We start from the raw sequence: 22,376 nt of genomic DNA, 5'->3' as shown, positions 1-22,376 counted from the left end.
TTCCTGACATAGCGATCAAACCCACATTGCCTGTGTTTCCTGAGTTGGCAAGAATGTTCTTTACCAGTAGCACCTCATGGGAAGCCCCTTAAATACTCTATGGTCATCTCTAAGCAATAGACAAGTGATTATGAAAATTTATATAAAATACAGAAAAATGTAACATCCTTTAGGCCAGAAATCACCTTATCCAATGATGTGAGGTCTGTGCGAACAGGGCTGTGCAACAGATAATTTTTTGTGGAAGTTATTTTAGAGATACTAACAAAGATAACAAAAATTCTATGTGATTTCCTCAATATAAAGAGGCGAGTAACTGAATACTCTTAAGAGTTCATTTCCTTGTAATCAGATAATATTAATGCTAAAATTTAAGCACTCATGTTTATATGCTTTGGGACATTGAGATGAAATTTTTATATTTTTTCTGAATTTTGTATTTCCTAACTTTATCAAGAAAGCAGGGCCTCTAGTTTCATGAAAGAACATAGAAAGCAGCAAAATATCATAGCCATTTTATAAAATATATTTAGAGGTAGCACTATTTTAATAAATTAATTTACACAAATTTTGAATTGGTAATTTTCTGTTGTTGTTGTAACATCTTGTCTGCATCAAAGCAGAGACAGACACAGATATAGAGAACAAATGTATGGGCACCAAGGGGGAAAACAGGAGGTGGTATATATTGGGAGGTTGATACTGATATATATGGACTACTATGTATAAAAGGGATAAATGAGAACACTTTGTAGAAGACAGGGGAAAAAGAAGGTACACTATGTTTGTAGGACATATATTAAGTTAACTTTAAAAATACATTGCAATATATAGTAGATGCAGACAGACACTATTTGATTATACTTAAAAAATGTATGTAGAATAATCAAATTCATAGAGTCAGAAAGTATATTGGTAGATGCCAGGGATTGGGTCAGAGGGTGGGGGAGTGGGGAGAGGGAATAGGAAGCTAGTATTTAATGGGGTCAGAATCCCAGTTTAGAAAGGTGCAAAGTGCAAGGAGATGAACAGTGGTGCCAGTTGCACGACAATGTGAATGTACTTAGCGTCACTGAATTGGACAGTTAAATATGGTTAAAAGAGTATGTTTCATATTATGTGACTTTTTCCACAACAACAACAAAAAACATTAAAAATATAACATGGGATAAATTAGGGAACATAAAATTGTGTGTAAATCTTAGGTAAAAATCAAATCCTAAAAGATGATGTTGTGAAAGTGCTGCACTCAGCAAATTTGGAAAACTCACCAGCAGCTACAGGACTAAAAAAGGTCAGTTTTCATTCAAATCCCAAAGGAGGGCAATGCCAAAGAATGCTCAAACTACCGCACAATTGCCCTTATTTCATGTGCTAGAAGGGTAATGGTCAAAATCCCTCAAGCTAGGCTTTAACAGTGAATTAACAGAGAACTTCCAGATATAAAACCTTGATTTAGAAAAGGCAGATTAAATTGAGAACATTCATTGGATCACAGAAAAAGCAAAGGAATTCCAGAAAAACATCTACTTGCTCTTGATTGACTATGTTAAAGCCTTGGACTGGGTGGATCACAACAAACTGTGGAAAATTCTTCAAGAGACAGGAATACCAGATCACCTTACCTGCCTCCTGAGAAACCTGTATGCAGGTCAAGAAGCAAGAATTAGAACTGGATATGGAACATCTGACTGATTCAAAATTGGGAAAGAAGTTCATCAAGGCTGTATACTGTCACTTTGCTTATTTAAATTATATGTAGAACATAATGTGCAAAATGCCAGGCCGGATGAAGCACCAGCTTGAAGCAAGATTGCCGGGAGAAATATCAATAACCTCAGATATGCCAATGACATCACCATAAAGACAGAAAGTTCTTGATAATGGTGAAAGAGATTAAAAAGCCTGGCTTAAAACTCAACATTCAAAAAACTAAGATCATAGCATCTGGTTTCATCACTTCATGGCAAATAGATGGGGAAAAAATGGAAACAGTGACAGACTTTATTTTCTTGGGCTCCAAAATCACTGAAGACCGTGACTGCAGCCATGAAATTAAAGGACACTTGCTCCTTGGAAGAAAAGCTATGACACACCTAGACAGCATATTAAAAAGCATAGAAATTACTTTGCTGACAAATGTCCTTATGGTCAAAGCACTGAATTTTCCAGTAATCATGTATGGGTGTGAGAGTAGGGCCATAAAGAAGGTTAGAAAGTGAAAATGAAAGTCACTTCGTTGTCCCTAACTCTTTCCAACCCTGTAGACTATACAGCCCATGGAATTCTCCAGGCCAGAATACTTGAGTGGGTACCCTTTCTTTTCTCCAGGGGATATTCCCAGCCTAGCAATCAAACCCAGGTCTCCTACATTGCAGGTGTATTCTTTATCAACTGAGCCACAAGGGAAGACCAATACTGGAGTAGGTAGCCCATCCCATCTCCAGCAGATCTTCCCGACCCAGGAATTGAATCAGGGTCTCTTGCATTGTAGATGGATTCTTTGCCAACTTAAGTATCAGGGGAGCCATAAAAGAGGTTGAGTGCCAAAGACTTGATGCCTTTGAACTGTGGTGTTGGAGAAGACTTTTGAGAGTCACTTGGACAGTAAGGAGATCAAACCAGTCAGTCCTAAAGTAAATCAGCTCTGAATGTTCATTGGAAGGACTGATGCTGCAGCTGAAGCTCCAATACTTTGGCCACCTGATGTGAAGAGCCAATTCACTGGAAAATTCCGTGACACTGGGAAAGACGGAAGAAACTAGGAGAGGGGAACAACAAGGGATGTGATGGTTGGATGGAATCACCAGTTCAATGGACACGCATTTGAGCAAACTCTGGGAGATAGTAAAGGACAGGGAAGCCTGGCGTATTGCAATGCACGGGGTTGCAAAGAGCTGGATGCAACTGAGCAACAGAATAATAACAACTATATCCATTTGATTACCACTGAATCCCAAGCACAGGTCCTCATATGATCTTATGATTCAGAATTCACCTACTGAATAAAGAATATTTTATTCAATGTATTCTGGCCAGACAGAAACTATTTTGAATTCAAAGCTGTCAACAAGTGCATGAGGTTTTACTGTATTGTCAAACATTCTCCTAAGTAACCATAAATATAAAGAAGAAATTAAAGATTGTCTTCAAATTTAAACCTTGTTCTAGATTCCAGATGGTAAGCAAACCACATAAATATCCATAGTGTGGGTAAGTTCTCTAACAGTTGTGTATATCTTATGGGGTATATCTTATGAGGGTACTTTGTTAGATTTAATATCTTTTTATGGGAAAAAAAAGGGCTTCCCCAGTGGCTCAGACAGTAAGTGATCCACCTGCAAGGCAGGAGACCCAGGTTCAATCCTGGAGTTGGGAAGGTCCCCAGAGACACTGGAGTAGCTACCCACTCCAGTATTCTTGCATGGAATATTCCATGAACAGAGGAGCCTGCTGGGCTACAGTCCACGGGGTCCCAAAACATAAGACATGACTTCTACAGATCATAAATCAATGAGTCATAAGACATGAATTGATGACATATGAAGACATTAGTTCTATCCTCTAAGATTATTCAAAACATGCCCATTCTAGGTGGTATTGAAAGAAAGGACTCAAATTAAACCAGAAAATATAATTTGTGGTCACCTTAAAATCTTTGCTTTTTTGTCGTTCAGTCTCTAAGTCATGTCCGACTCTTTGGGACCCCACAGACCATAGTCTGCCAGGCTCCTCTGTCTTTTACTGTCTCCTGGAGTTTGCTCAAATTCATGTCCACTGAGTTAGGGATGCTAACCATCTCATCCTCTGTCCGCCCCTTCTCCTTCTATTACTGTTATTACTTAGCAATAAGAAGAGATTATATAAGAGTAAAAATGAAAAAATATTTTCCTAATATTTGAACTTATATAGAGCTAGCTATTTTCAAACAAAGAAGGCAAGGACAATAGTAAATGTGAAAAAATAGCTGTATATTTTCGGTGGGCTTCCCCCATAGCTCAGTTGGTAAAGAATCTGCCTACAATGCAGGAGCCCCGGTTGGATTCCTGGGTCAGGGAGATCCGCTGGAGAAGGGATAGGCTACCCACTCCAGTATTCTTGGGCTTCCCTTGTGGTTCAGCTGGTAAAGAATCTGCCTGTAATATGGGAGACCTGGGTTTGATCCCTGGGTTGGGAAGATCCCCTGGGGAAGGGAAAGACTACTCATTCCAGTATTCTGGCCTGGGTCACAAAGAGTCAGACATGACTAAGCGACTTTCACGATCATTTTCATATATTTTCAGTAGTTACAGATTCCAAATGTTAAGAGGTAGTTCTTTCAGGGTAGCATCAATCGGAATGACTCTCTTTATCTCTTATTTGATTAGTTATCACATGAAGTACGTGTGAGGTATAAGTTTTAGAGATCTGTATTCCTAGATGAAACTACATTAAATGAATCCATTATTTTATATTACACAGACATTTTCCATTAAATTAAGAAATCAATATATCTCCATTAAGCTTCCAAGTTTATGGAAGTATATTTGAGGTTATCCATAGGGCAAGCAGACAAGACATATTCACAGTAATCATCAGTTCTGTTGCAATGAAAATCCATAAAAAATCCAATCTACAGCTTTTTAAAATGTCTGCCTCTAGAAATAGTAAAGGCATATGACAATGATTCATTTCCATTTGAATACAATGATCTCACCATTCTTATAACAAAAAAATAAAACTAACAGGTTCAGTGATTAGAAGAAATTCTGTTTACTGGTAAATAAAATTAATGAATCAGAATTGACATGTATATGCATTCCTACTAGAATGAAATCTCACATTCATGACATTCAAGATAAAAAGAATTAGGAATTTTTTTTTTTAATTTTTATTTTTTAAATTTTAAAATCTTTAATTCTTACATGCATTCCCAAACATGAACCCCCCTCCCACCTCCCTCCCCATAACATCTTTCTGGGTCATCCCCATGCACCAGCCCCAAGCATGCTGCATCCTGCGTCAGACATAGACTGGCGATTCAATTCACATGATAGTATACATGTTAGAATGTCATTCTCCCAAATCATCCCACCCTCTCCCTCTCCCTCTGAGTCCAAAAGTCCGTTATACACATCTGTGTCTCTTTCCCTGTCTTGCATACAGGGTCGTCATTGCCATCTTCCTAAATTCCATATATATGTGTTAGTATACTGTATTGGTGTTTTTCTTTCTGGCTTACTTCACTCTGTATAATCGGCTCCAGTTTCATCCATCTCATCAGAACTGATTCAAATGAATTCTTTTTAACGGCTGAGTAATACTCCATTGTGTATATGTACCACAGCTTTCTTATCCATTCATCTGCTGATGGACATCTAGGTTGTTTCCATGTCCTGGCTATTATAAACAGTGCTGCGATGAACATTGGGGTACATGTGTCTCTTTCAATTCTGGTTTCCTCGGTGTGTATGCCCAGCAGTGGGATTGCTGGGTCATAAGGTAGTTCTATTTGCAACTTTTTAAGGAATCTCCACACTGTTCTCCATAGTGGCTGTACTAGTTTGCATTCCCACCAACAGTGTAGGAGGGTTCCCTTTTCTCCACACCCTCTCCAGCATTTATTGCTTGCAGATTTTTGGATCGCAGCCATTCTGAAGAATTAGGAATTTTGAATACAAGAAAATATCTTCTCTTCGCATAAAGATATTACTACAGGTACATTTTTTATGATCTACCCTCTTAACATATATGATTTTAAATGTGAGGAACTATTTCTGTTAATTAAACTGTTGACATTTAAAACAATAGTTTTTTGTGGTTTTTTTTTTTCTCTAAATTTAACTTGTGAAGTTCTGTTGCATGCCAGACCATGTGTTTGTATGGACTCCAAGCAATCACTGCCTCATTTACCCCCGCTTGTTTTTTATTGAGCGTTAGCTAGAAGGCAAGCTCCTTGAAGAGCAAACGGTAAACAGGTAACAGCAATATCAAATGAGAAGGTCTTCCTCAGAATTACATAAACTATACATAATCTCTTGGGAGTGGTAAAGAATCAAATGTGCAGCAGCTGGCTCAGACTCCAGTGTTGGGCAGACATAAATGTTCCTTCTTATTTACCAGCTACGTGGTCTCCATAACTAATTTAATCTTTCTCTGTTTTCTTCATTCTAAAGTGGAGATAGTAATATTAAATATCTCACATGACTGCAGTAACAAATAAAATACATTGGTACCACCTAACACACTGACTTAATGAGTGCTAAGGAAACCTTGTTACTATTAAGATTGTTGTTACAATTATTGTTGATCATTTTCTTTGATATTACTACTATTATTGATTTAGTAATATTTATTAATAATAATAGTAGTAATTATTATTATTTAGGAGAAGGCAATGGCACCCCACTCCAGTACTCTTGCCTGGAACATCCCATGGATGGAGGAGCCTGGTGGGCTGCAGCCCACAGGGTCACTAAGAGTCGGGACACGACTGAGCGACTTCACTTTCACTTTTCACTTTCATGCATTGGAGAAGGAAATGGCAACCCACTCCAGTATTCTTGCCTGGAGAATCCCAGGGACGGGGGAGCATGGTGGGCTGCCGTCTATTGGGTCTCACAGAGGCGGACACGACTGAAGCGACTTAGCAGCAGCAGCAGCACAAATAATAATAGCAATATGCTACCATCTCCTGTTCTGATTTTTACAAAAATAACAGGTAGCAGTCAGTTCAAGTATTATTGACTGACTGTTTTAGTCATTATAGTTTTAGTCCACTAAGTCGTGGACTGTACCCACCAGGCTTCTCTATCCACGAGATTTCCCAGACAAGAGTACTGGAGTGGGTTGCCATTTCCTTCCACACAGTGTTGCTACTCCATGTAAAATGTGAAGAAACAAGTTCAGAGCACTTTGATGGCTTTTCTGAAAACACAAAGCTGGAAAAGGCAAGTTCTAGAATGAAATCCACTTGTTTATGTTTACTGCTCTTTCAACAACTGAATCATGTAATAAGAAGATTCTATAATGATCATTTTTCAGGATATGCGGATTACCACACTGGCCTAGCCTATCATTCCTGGACAGTCACTTAGAATATTTCAGAGTGAAATAAAACATACTACTTACTCTTCATCTACATTCTTATTTAAATCTCTCTCTTTCTCATATATATTTTAGAATATACTCTTCACTGACCCTCACCCCCTGTAATCCTGAAAAGCTTCATATTGATACCATATCACTGTACATTTATTATATACCAAGTATTGCATATGTTCCCCAATTCATAAGCATTTTAATTCTCATTATGAAAAGCATGATGGCATTCACTAAATTTAAAAAATGTATTTTTAAAATTTCTGAGATTGCTATTTTATTACACAGCTATAAATATATGCTTATGGGCTGTGCACTCAAGTAGAAGGTGTGTCAGAAATCCACAAATTCAGAAATCCACAAATTTTAATTAATCACTGCATGATTAAACCACTTGAATTATTTCTAAATACACATCCTATAAAATTATACAATAACAGAGGAGTGCTTTGAAAGTATATATTGTATTCTACTCTGTATTACAACTGCAATAACTGTTAAGCAAGATGACTAAGCCCTTAGTTATTTACTTATGTGAAAAGAATACATAATATATTATATATATAATGCCCTGTAGATTTTCTTTCTTATTACTGAATGCCACATTTTAATGAGAATGAAGCTTTAAAGTTCATTTTTAATTGTGTTTCATCTCCTTTTAACCTAAGAAAAAAATCTGATCATGTAAAATCACTTTGATAAGTTTCATGCCTGACTCATACTTTTTCAGATAATTAGCAGAGATCACTGTATGCTGGGTGAAACAGGGGCTGTGAAATCGTGATCTGTCATATCATTTTAGTTCTAATAAGCTTAGGGAGTCATTTTTGAGATATGCTACATATTTAGCTATTCAAGGGGTAATTTGTGTTTCAGAGCTAAAGACTGACTTCAACTTTTTAAATTGTCTAAATGATTCTGCATATTGCCCCTTCTAAAGTTGTCATAAGTCATACAGTTCATTTTCCAAAAATGTTGCTAAATATAATAAACTTTGAAACAATGAAATTGTTTCAGATTTTGAGAAATAGCTTCTTATGCTGTTTCCAATCTGAATTATAGGCAGATTTAAGAGAAGGCATTTTGCTTGCTTTTATAAACTTTGTATATATTCTTAACATGTCATTCAGTATAGAATGGGTGCAAGGCTTACTTTTAATCATTTTCTTTTATTTTTCCTTCTGTATCTGACAATATGACACGAAATCTATCAAACAGCAGAACAAAATAGAAAAGTTCCAAATACAAACACATATGTATGCGCACACACACACACACGCACACACACACACACTTGGCATGGCTACGTAAACCAAACTACAACTTCTACAGTGTTAAGAAAATACGAATCTCTTTATTCAGTAATGGAATCTCTTTGTGTTCCTTAGATCAATAGTTCATTGAACCTGAAGGAAAACTTTCAAGCACTGGCACATACACAATCTGGTTTATGCAGTGTGCCAGAACTTGTTCAATATGAGAAATGAGTCCAGCTGTTAAAAGAAAAATGAACTTATGATACAAACTCTTTGAGAACAAGTCATTTTCAAACATCAGAACTTCAGAATATCCCTGCCATTACATCAGTATTTGTGGACATCCATAGACACTTAATATTTTCGAAGAAATGAAGAGTTTTGTAAAAACCTAAGAGTACTAAAGAAGAGGAAAACAGAGGTTGAGATGGTTGGATGGCATCACTGACGCGATGGACATGAGTTTGAGTAAGTTCTGGGAGTTGGTGGTGGACGGGGAAGCCTGACATGCTGCAGTCCATGGGGTTACAAAGAGTCAGACAAGACTGAGTGACTGAACTGAGAAAGTACTATAAATAAAATTTACTTAATTTAAAGTTAAGCAAGTAATATTTGGTCTTTTTTACACTCCACTCTAAAAAGTAGACAGATATCAACATACAGTATAAAAGTTCCGTATATATGTGTCAGCATAGGGGATGATCCAGAGAGATGATATGGGGTGGGAGGTGGGAGGGGGATTCAGGAATGGGAGCTCGTATACACCCGTGGTGGATTCATGTCAATGTATGGCAAAACCAATACAGTATTGTAAAGTAAAATAAAGTAAAAATAAAATTTAAAAAAAAGTTCCTAATATGACACTTTGTACGTAAGAGTTTCTATTGAAAATTTTAAGTGAAGATGTGCAGACTTCACAAAACACGTATTATGCTAAAACCATAATAAAACCTTCCTAAACCATTTATTTACAGGTCTAACTTCACAGAAACATTCTATTTTCTGTTTAAAGTAGTTTAAAGTAGAATTAGTAACAATTTCTCCTCTAAAATTCTAACTTTTCTATACTTTTGAAAATGGTTGCTGGAATATTAATTTGGATGCAAAACATGGGTCACTGTGTATAGGCAACTAAAGAGTGAATTTCTCCTATAGTTCTACGGAGGGGTAACTTTCACCCCTCAGAAAAAATAATAATAAAAAAATTGATTACTGACTTATCAAACTAGATGTTAACTAGTGAATTCACAATTTCACTATCAACTAAAGCAAAAATATTCCAACCATACCAAATATCATCCAGTGAGATGATCTGTAAACATGATCTATAAAAATATAACTGAGAAACTCACTCTTTTTTCCCCCTACAGTTTTCAAACTGTAATGAATTTTTTATTATCTTTCTTTTAATTCCATGTAGGTTTATTCTGGCTGATAACATGATCTATTGTTCTCTGAGCCACGGTGAGATTGCCATTTCTTAAACAGACAGCACTTATTGGAAATTAAATCCCTACTAATGTATTATAATTATTACTTGAGTGTAATTTGCAGCTCCAGCAGGGAGTCACAGCCAATATGAAGGTAACGTTTCTTCCAGGGAGCTGTTAATATTTCTTCTATGCTGAAATCCCACATAATGGATCTTGCCTATGGCTGATTAATGATTTCAGAGCTGGAACAGTGATTTGTAGCTAAATCAGTCCTCACTGGAGGAGATTCAGGGTAATTTCAGTCAATACTGTTAAATAAGTGTAAACAGTAACTCAGTTAACACACATGTAATCTAGTAGGCAAGAAAAGGAGAAGCAATAAAAGAAGTAAATAATGGTGATCCTGCTGCCCGTGCATTTCATTTACACTTAGAACAGATACGGGCAAGTAACACACTGCAGTGTCATCAAGCCCATGAAATTGCTTCACTGCAACACATTTTTCTGCATTGAAAAAGCAATTTCCCAAACAAGTAAAAGCAAATTGAGCTAAGTGCCTAAAATAAATCAGGATCCTTTCCTCCATTCTTTAGTTGATATCACCTTCCTCACTGAAAAAGAAATTGGATAGATAACTTGGAATGAAACTTGTGCAAGATAGATTTAAAGTAAGGAAAAAGGTTTCATTTAGGAAAATGCCATGAGAGCATGCAGTATTCTAACATGATGCATGGTACCCAAGCTCTAAGGATTCCATCTTTACCCCAAATGCTGCAGGACAATCCAGCTACAGTCACTGGACAGTCTGACATCCCTTTGCCCTACAGCCTACATGAGGATTGGATAAAATCACGACTCTCTAGTTGCTCAATTTAATCCTTCTCTGTTAACATAAAGCCAACATCAGTAAAAAGGGAATGATATAACTGCTGTTAACGACAACATTAAGGACCTTAATGTGTATCTTCCGTTGTTTATTTCACTAATAATCTTGCTTCCCACTGTTCGTGTTCTAAATGGAACATTTGCAAACATTCTGATAGAGGTTGTTTGCCTCAGGTCCCTGACTTTTGACTAGCGAAATTATTTAAGAAGAACTTAATGTAAATAATGCTCAGGGAAAGGAGAAGTTCTAGTGAGTTAAAGCTGAGAGTCCAGCAAGTTTCTGCTGAACAGCACAGGGAACTCTGCTCAATGTTACATAGCAGACTGGCTGGAAGGGGAGTTTTGAGGAGAATGGGTACATGCATATGTAAAGCTGAATTCCTTTGCTGTCCACCAGAAACTACAATAACATTGTTTCTTGGCTACACTCAGACACAGAATAAAAAGTTAAAAAAAAAAAAGTTAAAAAAGTAGCTGAAGTTCTAGATATACACTTATTTGAGCAATGCTATTACAGTGTTCATGTGAGTGAGAAATGCTGATATCTCTACTTAGCTGTATATTCCCAGGTAAAACATAATATCAGTATGTAGACCACAACTTTATTCAGTTTTGAAGAGCCTGGATGAATCCAGACTTACTAAATATCTAGAAGAAACATTTGCATGGGTAACATGACATTTTCTTTTGGTACTGCTAGTGAAGGAATGTACAGAAAAGGGCTAAAATAATTGGCATTAGGTTTCTAGGAGTTGTGTCTGAGCCTGCATTTAGACTTCTACATACACTACACAGCTCATACACACAGTTCTGTGTCTAAGTACACATATCCCTTCAATCAGAATCAATATCAAATTACATCTTCATCTTTAGTCAAATCAATATCAGTGTTTCTCAGTTAATAATACTAAACAAGATATATGAGTATTTTTTTTTCTGATGGGATCAAAAAGTCAAGTGCAGAATGAATTTTGCAAAGGGGTAAGTTTCTTCCTTTGATAATAAAAGTAGGCTTTTTGTGAACCCTTTAAAAATATATTTTATCTAGTTATTTGAAGTCAGCATCTTGGCTTCATATTCTATTGGTTATTTTAAATGAATCCTTAATAAATAAAATTCATATAAGAATAATTCACCCATTTAAAATGTACAGTTATTTGGATTTAATTCAGTTTGTGAAATCTTCACCATAGTACCATTATACAACATTTTCATTCCCCAAAATGAAACCCTCTACTGATTAACAATCACTCCCTAGTCCTACACCCTATCCTCAGTTATGTGTTGTTTAGTCGGTACATCCTGTCTGACTCTTGGCGATCCTATGGACTATAGCCCACCAGAGTTATGTCATGGGATTTTCCAAGAAAGAATACTGAAGTAGGTTGCCATTTCTTTCTCCAGGGGATCTTTCCAGCCCAGGGATCAAACCCCCCTATCCAGCATTGCCAGTTGTATTTTTACCACTGAGCCACTAAGAAAGCCCACTCTCAGTTTCTAGGAAACTAGACTTTATTCTGGTTCTATATATTTGCCAATTCTTCATAAGTCATAATAGAATTGAACAATATATGGCCATTTAGCATATTTTCAAGGTTCACCTTTGTGTTGTTTTTCAATCACTGTCATGCCCAACTCTTTGTGACCCCATGGATTGCAGCACACCAGGCTTCCCTGTCCTTCACTATCTCCTGGAGCTTGCTCAGACTCATGACCATCGAGTCTGAGATGTTATCGAGCCATCTCATCACCTGTTGCCCCCTTCTCCTTTTGCCTTCAACCTTTCCAGCCTCATGGTCTTTTTCAATGAGTTGGTTCTTCACATCATGTGGCTAAAATATTGGAGCTTCAGCATCAGTCCTCCCAATGAATACTCAGGTTTGATTTCATTTAGGATTGACTGGTTTGATCTCCTTACTGCCCAAGGGACTCTCAAGAGTCTTTGCCAGCACCACAATTCAAAGGCCACAATTCATTGCCATTCAGCCTTCTTTATAATTGAACTCTCACATTCAGACATGACAACTGGAAAAACCATAGCTTTGGCTATATGAACCTTTGTCAGCAAAGTAATATCTTTGCTTTTCAATATGCTAACTATGTTTGTCATAGCTTTCCTTCCAAAGAGCATGTGTCTCTTAATTTCATCCCAACAGTCACCATCCACAGTGATTTTGCAGCCCAGGAAAATAAGATCTGTCATGGTTTCCACTGTTTTCCCCATTCATTTGCCATAAAGTGAAAGGATTGGGTACATTCCAGGTTCCTATGAAATATTATTCTTTACAGCATCAGACTTTACTTTCCTTACCAGACACATCCACAACTAGGTGTCATTCCCACTTAGGCCCAGCCAATTCATTCTTTCTGGAGCAATGAGCACTTGCCCTTCACTCTTCCCTAGTAGCATATTAGACACCTTCCAACCTGGGAGGCTCATCTTCCAGTGTCATAATTTTTCACCTTTTAATACTGTTCATGGTGTTCTTGCAGCAAGAATACTAGAATAGTTTGCCATTCCCTCCTCTAGTGGATGGCATTTTGTCAGAATTCTCCACTACGACTTGTGCATTTTATATGATCCTGCATGGCATGACTCAGAGTTTCATTGAGTTATGCAAGCCCGTTTGCCATGACAAGGCAATGATCCATGCAGGGGATAAAATATCTGGCCATTTAGTGTATTTCAAGGTTCACCCTTGTAGTATGCATTAATATTTCGTTACAGTGTAGAAAAATATAACATTGTGTGAATACAACACATTTTTTGTTCCATTCCTCAGTTCGTGAACATCTGGGTTGTTGCCACTCTTCTAAGATAAGGGATAGTGTTGTTATGAACAGAAAATTAAGATTATGGCAGCTGGTCCCATCACTTCATGGCAAATGGGTAAACAATGGGAACAGTGACAGACTTTATTTTGGGGGGTTCCAAAATCACTGCAGATGGTGACTGCAGCCATGAAATTAAAAGACGTTTGCTCCTTGGAAGAAAAGCTATGACCAACCTAGACAGCATATTAAAAAGCAGAGACATTACTTTGCCAGCAAATGTCCATCTAGTCAAAGCTATGGTTTTTCCAGTAGTCATGTATGGATGGGACAGTTGGACTATAAAGATAGCTGAGCACCCAAGAATAGATGCTTTGGAACTGTCATGTTGGAAAAGACTCTTGAGAGTCCCTTGGACTTCAAGGAAATCTAACCAGTCAATCCAAATGAAATCAGTCCTGAATATTCATTAGAAGGACTGATGCTGAAGCTGAAACTCCAATACTTTGACCACCTGATGCAAAGAACTGACTCGTTGGAAAAGACCCTGATGCTGGGAAAGATTGAAGGCGGGAGGAGAAGGGGATGACAGAGATGAGATGGTTGGATGGCATCACTGACTTGATGGACATGAGTTTGAATAAACTCTGGGAGTTGGTGATGGACAGGGAAGCCTGATGTGCTACAGTCCATGGGGTCACAGAGAGTTGGACATGACTGAGCAACTGAGCTGAACTAAACTGAACAACTGTTAACTAGTTTGTGTGTGGACATATGTTTTCATTTGTCTTAAGTATATACAAGGAGTAGAATTGCTGGGTCACGTGAAAACACTAATATTTTGAGGAACTATGAAACTGTTTTGAAAGCAACTGCACAATTTGTATTCCCATCATCAGTCTACAAGTGTTTCAGGGTTTTCAAACCATTACAACGCTTGTTATTATAGCTATCCTAGTGGGTGGGAAGTGTTGTGTTACTTCATTATGGCTTTGATTTGAATTTCCTTAATGACTATTGATATTGAACATTTTTCAAGTGTTTATTGGGCATTTGCATATTCTTTGGATTCCATGCCATTTTTAATTTGAGTTGTCTCTTTATTATTGAGTCATAGAAATTAGTCTTATATTCTGCATATAATTCTCATATATTTGTCTTGAAGATATTTTTCCCTTACTGTGAGTTATCTTTCACTTCATTGATAGTGTCCTTTAATGTACAAGTATTTTAAGCTCTCATGTCATTCAATTCATTTAATTTTCTTTCTGTTGTTTCTTCTTTTGGTATTATGTCTAGGAAGTCTTTACCTAACCCAAGGTAATGGTTTATTTGTATGTTTTCTTCTAAGAGTTTTATCACACATAATTCTTAGATTTTCATCTATGATTCACTTTGAGTTGATTTTTGTGTGTTTTGGGGAAAGGCCCAACTTTGTGTATTCTATAAGGCCATTCAGTTACCCTAGCATCATTTGTTGACAAGCCTAGTTATTTAGTTTTTTATATTTAATAAGATACTTATCTATTCTAAACCTAGTCTCTTCATTAGTAGGATGGGGTGACTGATAAAAGTTTGTAATTCACTAAGGTAGCTTTAGGATTGAATTCAGTAATATATATGAAATTTCTAATATAATATTTAATGCACAGTATAATACCTGCATTTTGGCTTGTAATAGGGCTTCATAGCATACCTTTACCTATTTTTCCCCCTGAGTTAGGTCTCCTGAATATCACCTGGCACTTGGGAAAGAATTCTATTCTTAAAATGTTCTTTTTTTTTTTTTTCTTATGCTTGAGTAAAGGATAAAAGAGAAGTAAGAAAGAAAGTTCTTCCCTGTAGCTCAAACGGTAAAGAATCTTCCTGCAACACAGGAGAGCCAGGTTCAATCCCTGGGTCAGGAAGAGCCTCTGGAGAAGGGTATGGCAATCTACTCCACTATTCTTGCCTGGAGAAACCCATGGACAGAGAAGCTTGGCGGGCTACAATCTGTGGGACTGCAAAGAGTCAGACATTACTGAGCGACTGACACTACTACTACCACCACTAAGAAAGGAGGAAAGTTGTCAACACACGACTCTCTCTCAGCCTCTCCTTGAGAACTATCTCATAAGACAAACCACCCTGAGAAACTGAGAATGTTTGAAAACATACTATTCTTTAATGGAATTATACTGTTTTCATGTTCATACAGTTCCAGTACCCTAACATTTGTTAGCATCATTTGCTTGTTGATCGAATGCTACTAATACAAGTGTCCTCTACTGTGGAATAATGAGAAAGATACTTGATCTTTATCCTCATTGCTAGCAAAGGCTCCTAAAACGTTTGAAATTTCCTGAGTGATAAGGGTGAAAGGAGCATCTTTTGTTTTAATGAAGCAATTTTTATGGCCCCTCAGTAGCTTCAGGATGAGGACAGGGTTCAGAGTTCTTAAGGTGTTTGTGCTAGAGGAGCGGTACACCTGGAGGGCATGGAAAGTCTACACCATCTCACTGTATGATGCTCTATTCATCTTTTGCATTTGGCTGTTCCTCTGTTGTATGTTTCTAAATAAATTGGAAACAGTAATAAATCATTTTCCTGAGTTGTATGAGATATTTTTGCAAATTATCAAATTTGAGGGTGGGCTCCTATAAATCACGGAATCCCTGATTTATAGCTGTTCAATCAGAAGTATGTGGAGTTAATCAAAGGTAAAAGTAACCTTTGCAAGTTGCCAGCTTTGTGACCTTGAGACAATTTTGTTTGTTGCATGAGGTTAACAATTACTCTCAGTAATTTCCTGAAAATTAAATGAGATAGTATACATGGAAGAGCTGGCAAGATATGAAGCACTAGACAAATGTTATTTAAGTTAACTTCAACTTGAGAAAGAAAAGACAATTCAGAACCACATTTTTAGAAATATGAAAATAATGATTATTTAATAGATTTAAAATAGTCTAATAAGCTCTATGGGTATAATTATATAAAAGAATATAAGCCATATTATTGCTTGCATATTTAAATTATTGACACAGATTTTCAAATAAAAAATAATGGTGAATTACTTGAACCTGGAACTCTTTTTCTCTTTACTATGACTTCATATTGCACAGATTTTTGGATCCATTGACTATTAGTGAACCCAATCATAATGGAATATTTCTATGATATTCTTTTCTCAATAACCAATAGTACCATCTGCCAACATGAGTATTTTTCTCATCACTGAAAACCAGATGAGTGTGTAATTATCCCACTGAAATGGAATTTCTCAAGAAAAGGAAATGGAAGAAACATTTTCTTGTTGCACTGAATGAGAAAAGAGTGCTAAATATGTTGAGATGTTTTATAACTTTATATAAAGCCATAACACATCAACATAAATAAACATCATCAATGGAGGCATAGCACTCTGTATTATTAATTACAGAAATCTCATATTTTAAGTCTCTTGACACTCAGGTTAAAACTAAATGATGACTGAGAATCTCACCTAGCATTAATTACCAAGAAGGTGCTTTGAATGATAATAAAACTGTCAATTAACATTTATTTACTTTTGAAACAGGTGTTAAGTGATTGATTTCAAAGTGTGATAAGAAAATTTGCTTTGCAGCTAGAGCTGTGAAAAATATTCAGTCTAAATGAAAAGAAGCCAAAAAAGAGCAAGTTTTCTAGATGTAAGTAAATAATAACACCCTAAATAATTATATTAGCACCATGGATAATCTCTAATATTCCAGTATGTATCAGTAATACATATTTTTCTTTCAGCATATTCAGCAATAGTCCAAAAGAATTTGAAAAATGTCCTGATTTCAGACTTTCAGAACTACAGAGACAAGGAATATAAGGTAGCAAGAGAATAAGGATAAGGGATGGATAAGGAATATCTAGAAGGTGGATAAGGAATGGTGTGAGGGGATATGATGTGTTTAGGTGGTATCTACGTGGCCATCAAAATATCTTTGGTCCTCAGCTACCAGTAGAAATGTTTGTGCCATACCCCAATTAATGTACTAAGAAAATTCTTGTTCTTAGAATCCTTACAAACATGGCATATGTGAAACAGGTGCCTAGTATTGCGAGCACATCTTTGAGGTACTTTTCTAACATTACAATGAAATGGTTACAAAGCCAATATAAAATGATTAAAATTGGAAAATAATTTCCTGACATTAAGGAGAAACACATAAGAGAAATGTACCCACATTTTGGCATCAAAAGTGTTTATTCTTATGAGTTGCAAGAGTTAACAAACAAATAAAGATTGGGAAAATACACAAGGTTCTAACTGGACAAGGATGTGTCAATAATTCTACTTAGATTCCAAATGTTCAGTTTTATTCAAACAATATTTAATAACAATTAAACAAACTCTGCATAGATTACCTGTATAGCTAAGTTGAAAGGGATAAGGTTTAGGGATATCAATCAGGGTAGAAACACAACATATGCTTGATTCTTAAAATCACACAAACTATGGGCAAAGTCATGGTTACAAATAAGTATAATAAAATTAATTTTATTAAATTCTCTTATATATTGAGCTTAGTTGCTCAGTGGTGTCCGACTCTTTTTGACCCCATGGACTGTAGACTGCCAGGCTCCTCTGTTCATGGGGATTCTCCAGACAAGAACACTGGAGTGGGATGCCATGCCTTCCTCTAAGGGATTGTCCCAATCCAGCGATCAGACCCAGGTTTCCTGCATTATAGGCAGATTCTTTACCATCTGAGCCACCATGGAAGCCCAAGAATACTGGAGAGGGTAACTTCTCCTTTCTCCAGTGGATCTTCCTGATCCTAGAATCGAACCAGAGCCTCCTGTATTGCAATTGGATTCTTTATCATCTGAGCCACCAGGGAAGCCCAAATTCTCTTATGTGATGATTAATTTTATATGTCAACTTCACTTGCTGATGAGATACCCAGATATCTGGTTAAACATTATTTCTGGATGTGTCTGTGAGAGTGTTTCCAGAAGAGATTAGCATTGGAGTGGGTAGGCTAAGTAAACAGATGGACTCTCCATGATATGGCATCATTGGAATCATATAGAATGATATGGGCATTATTAAATCACTGAAGGCTTGAACAGAATACAAAACAGAGGAAGGAAGAACTCACACTTTCTATCTGATGCTGGACAGCCTCACTGATGCAATGAACATGAACCTGGGCAATCTCTGGGAGATGGTGAGGGATGGATAGGCCTGGGGTGCTGCAGTCCATGGAGTCGTAACGAGTTGGACATGACTGGGAGACTGAACAGCAAGAGCAATCTAATAGCTAGGGTTTCCCAGGTGGTGCTAATGGTAAAGAACCCACCTGCCAATGCAGGAGACCTATGAGACACAGGTTCGATCCCTGGGTCAAGGATATCTCCTGTAGAAGGGAATGGCAACCCACTACAGTATTCTTGCCTGGAGAATCCCATAGACAGAGGAGTCTGGTGGGCTACAGTCCATGGGGTCTCAAAGAGTAGGACAGGGCTGAAGCAACTTAGCGCACACTGAGATCTTGAGTTGCGACATCTGTCTCCTGCTTTCTCATAGAAACTTGCACCTTTGGATCTTAGCCCTTCGGACTCAGACTGGAACTATGCCCACCAGCCTTTGCAGGCCTCCTGTTTACAAGTGGGAGATGGTGGGCCTTATCAGCCTCCATAGTCATGTGAGTCAATTCCCCAAATCTCTCCTTCTCCCTGACTTGTAGATACATAGACAGACAGGAAAGAGAAAACTGTATAGTCAGAAATGGATATATGTAGAGACTTGTAGTGCACTCCAGTATTCTTGCCTAGGGAGTTCCATGGACAGAGGAGGAACCTGGTGAGCTATGGTCCACGGGGCCACAAAGAGTTGGACACAAGTGAGCAAAATTAACACACACACACAGACTTGTAGGTCTATTTCTCTGGAAAACTACAACCATACATATTTTCTTACCAAGAGTCAGGTATTACTATTTCCCGACCCAGGAATTAAACCAGGGTCACCTGCATTGCAGGGAGATTCTTTACCAACTGAACTATCAGGGAAGCCCTACTATAACAAATACATACCCAAAAATGTGGAAGTAGTTTTGGACCTGAGTATTGGGTATAGATTGGAAAAGTTTTGAGGTATATGCTAGAAAAAGCCAAAGTTGCCACAAAGCAGTTCTAAAAGTTAATCTGATAGGCACTCAGAAAGTAAAGAGGAGAACTTTTATCTTAATATATACAAATATTAATATATATACATAATACATATATGAATTTCTATGCATATATATGCATCCATATGCATATGGTGTGATGTGCTTAGTTGTTCAGTCATATCTGACTCTTTGCAACCCCACTGACTACAGCCTGCCAGTCTCCTCTGTCCATGAAGTTCTCCAGATCAGAAATCTGGAGTGGGTTTCCATGCCCTCCTCCAGGGGATCTTCCCAACCCTGGGACTGGACCTAGATCCCATGCATTGCAGGAGAATTCTTTACCATCTGAGCCATCAGGGTAGCCCTTATATGCATATAAATTATACAAAATGACACGTGTTTTACCTAAGAGGATGTCATACAAAATAAAGAAAGAAAGTGAAATCACTCAGTCGTGTCCGACTCTGCACCACCATGGACTGTAGCCTACCATGCTCCTGCATCCATGGGATTCTCCAGGCAAGAATACTGGAGTAGGTTGCCATTTCCTTCTCTAACATAAAGAACAAGCTTTACATTATATCATTTATCAATCAAAATGTATTTGTTGATGTTATGTAGTACATGCAAGCGTGCTAAGTTGCTTCAGTCACTCTCAATTCTGCAATCCTATGGACTGTAACCCACCAATCTTCTCTGTCCTTGGGATTCTCCAGCCAATAATGCTAGAGTGGGTTGCCATGCCCTCCTCCAGGGAATATTGCCAACCCAGGGATCGAAACCTTGTATCCTGCAACTCCTTCATTGCAGGCAGATTCTTTACCACTGAGCCATCAGGGAAGCTAGTTATTACATATATATGTATATGTTCACAAATTTTGTATATGTGCTTTGTTACAAAATACAATTTTAGACTATTAATTTGATGGTAGCATAGTAGTCTGCTGTTTCATGTGTTACTTGTCTATCTCACCATTTTTTTTCAGGTTTGATATATTTATTCAGAGGGTGTTTCAACTACAAAATAAAGCATTTTTAGCATTATGAAATCCAAAGTTTTAAAATCTTATTTCCTTGCAATTCTGTTTATTACAATTTTATAATCCTGAAGAGATTCTCTTATCTGCAGTTTTTCATGCATTCAGGTATTTTGCATGATGTCTGATGTGATCAGCAATAAAGATTGCAATAAAGTAGTAGCTATGATCATAACCCTCTGGTAATCTGAAAACAACAGGGATTTTCTTTTCTGTACAGGAAGCTATGACGTTATCAGGAAGTAACTGTCCATCTGAAAGGAACTCGTCATCTTTCCCTTGATCAATTAGTATATCCAGCTGAGAACCTGGATAGGACTTCACAAGATAGGTAGCATCATAAGCCTCCAATTTACTTTGATCTGTTCCAAAAATATCCGGTAAAGGCTTTTTTGCCCCAACAGAGCACTGGGTTGCAAAGTGGAACAAATGCTGACACATATTTGTATTTTCTAGGATTCTTCAAAGCACACATCAGAGCTCCATGGCCTCCCATAGAGTGGCCAAACACAGACATCCTTTGGGGGTCCACTGGAAAATTGTCATTTATGAGTTGGGGAAGCTCCTTCGATACATAAGCATACATTCTATAGTTAGTTTTCCAAAGATCTTCAGTAGCATTGACATAAAACCCAGCACCAGTGCCAACGTCCCAGTTGTCCTCTTCTCCTTTGATACTGCAGCCACGAGGGCTGGTATCTGGAGCAATGACAACAAGGCCATATTTTGAAGTAGCTTGATGATAACCAGATTTTGATATAAAATTTTGTTCTATGCAAGTTAAACCAGACAGCCAATATAGCACAAGGCATTTTCCAGTTTCTGCCTTTGGTGGTAAATAGACAGCAAATTTCATTTTGCACTTCAGTTCAACACTGTGATGTTCAAAAACTTTCTGCCATCCTCCAAAGCACTTGCTGCTGGAAACCTGTTTCAATGCCATTCTTCTGTCCAATTACTACTCGCTTTTTGGTCTGTACCAAAGGGTAGATGATCCTCTGGTAGTGGCGGGAAGAGCAGCTGCCTATCTCACTGTTTTAAAATGTTTAGTTATTTCACCAGTATGAAATTAGGATAAATTGCAAAATTAGAATAATTTTGGACAAATAAGATTATTAAAACTTTCACATGAAGTGACAAATTGCTTTAGATAATGTTGCATCTTTTTTGTCTCCATCAATAATTTTCTCCTTAGAAAATTCTTCAACATTCCAAAACCTAATAAGAATTAGATACAGTTGATTATGTTATTTATATGGCCTCATTTCTATATTAGATTTTAATTACTTTGAAGTTAATTTGATATGTTAACAGAGTGAGACTATTAGACTATTTCTCCAATTAATTCAAAATGATTAATTGTTCAACACAGTTATAACATATTCTATTTCTTTAGCTGGCACATTTATTAAGCAATGATTTACCCTGTACTCTAGAATTTGTTCATTATATTTTTTTTTTCACAAGAACATTTCTATTTCAGCACTTGTTCATTTAGATTACTGAAGAATTCTAATACATTTTCAAATATACGTCTTTGGAAATTATTTTATGTTTGTAGTTATCTTATACCTGATATACCCTGACTCAATGCTCCTATTATTAATATCTTTCATTAAAATTATTATAATAAATTTTTAAATTATTTATAACACAGAATTCTTATTCTTTGTTTTCTTCTTGAAAACTTTTGTTTATTTATTTAAATAAACAATGGCAATAATTTTTATTAACAATTTTACTGTTAATAAATCACTTGGAACTTAGAGATCAAATCTA

At 36.9% G+C, this 22,376-nt stretch overlaps 1 protein-coding gene and 1 pseudogene across 3 annotated transcripts in view; both read right to left on the bottom strand.

The window, feature by feature from the left end:
* Window positions 1–22,376, bottom strand: part of CDH12 (cadherin 12) — a 1,193,930-nt gene that overhangs the window by 955,763 nt on the left and 215,791 nt on the right. The window lies entirely within an intron of this gene.
* LOC138421740 (S-formylglutathione hydrolase pseudogene) lies at window positions 20,595–21,540 on the bottom strand (annotated as a pseudogene).

Source organism: Ovis canadensis, chromosome 16 (assembly GCF_042477335.2).
Source record: "Ovis canadensis isolate MfBH-ARS-UI-01 breed Bighorn chromosome 16, ARS-UI_OviCan_v2, whole genome shotgun sequence".
Classification (NCBI taxonomy): domain Eukaryota; kingdom Metazoa; phylum Chordata; class Mammalia; order Artiodactyla; family Bovidae; genus Ovis; species Ovis canadensis.
Note: the sequence above shows the minus strand (reverse complement) of the source record. Positions and strands in the feature narration are given on the sequence as shown.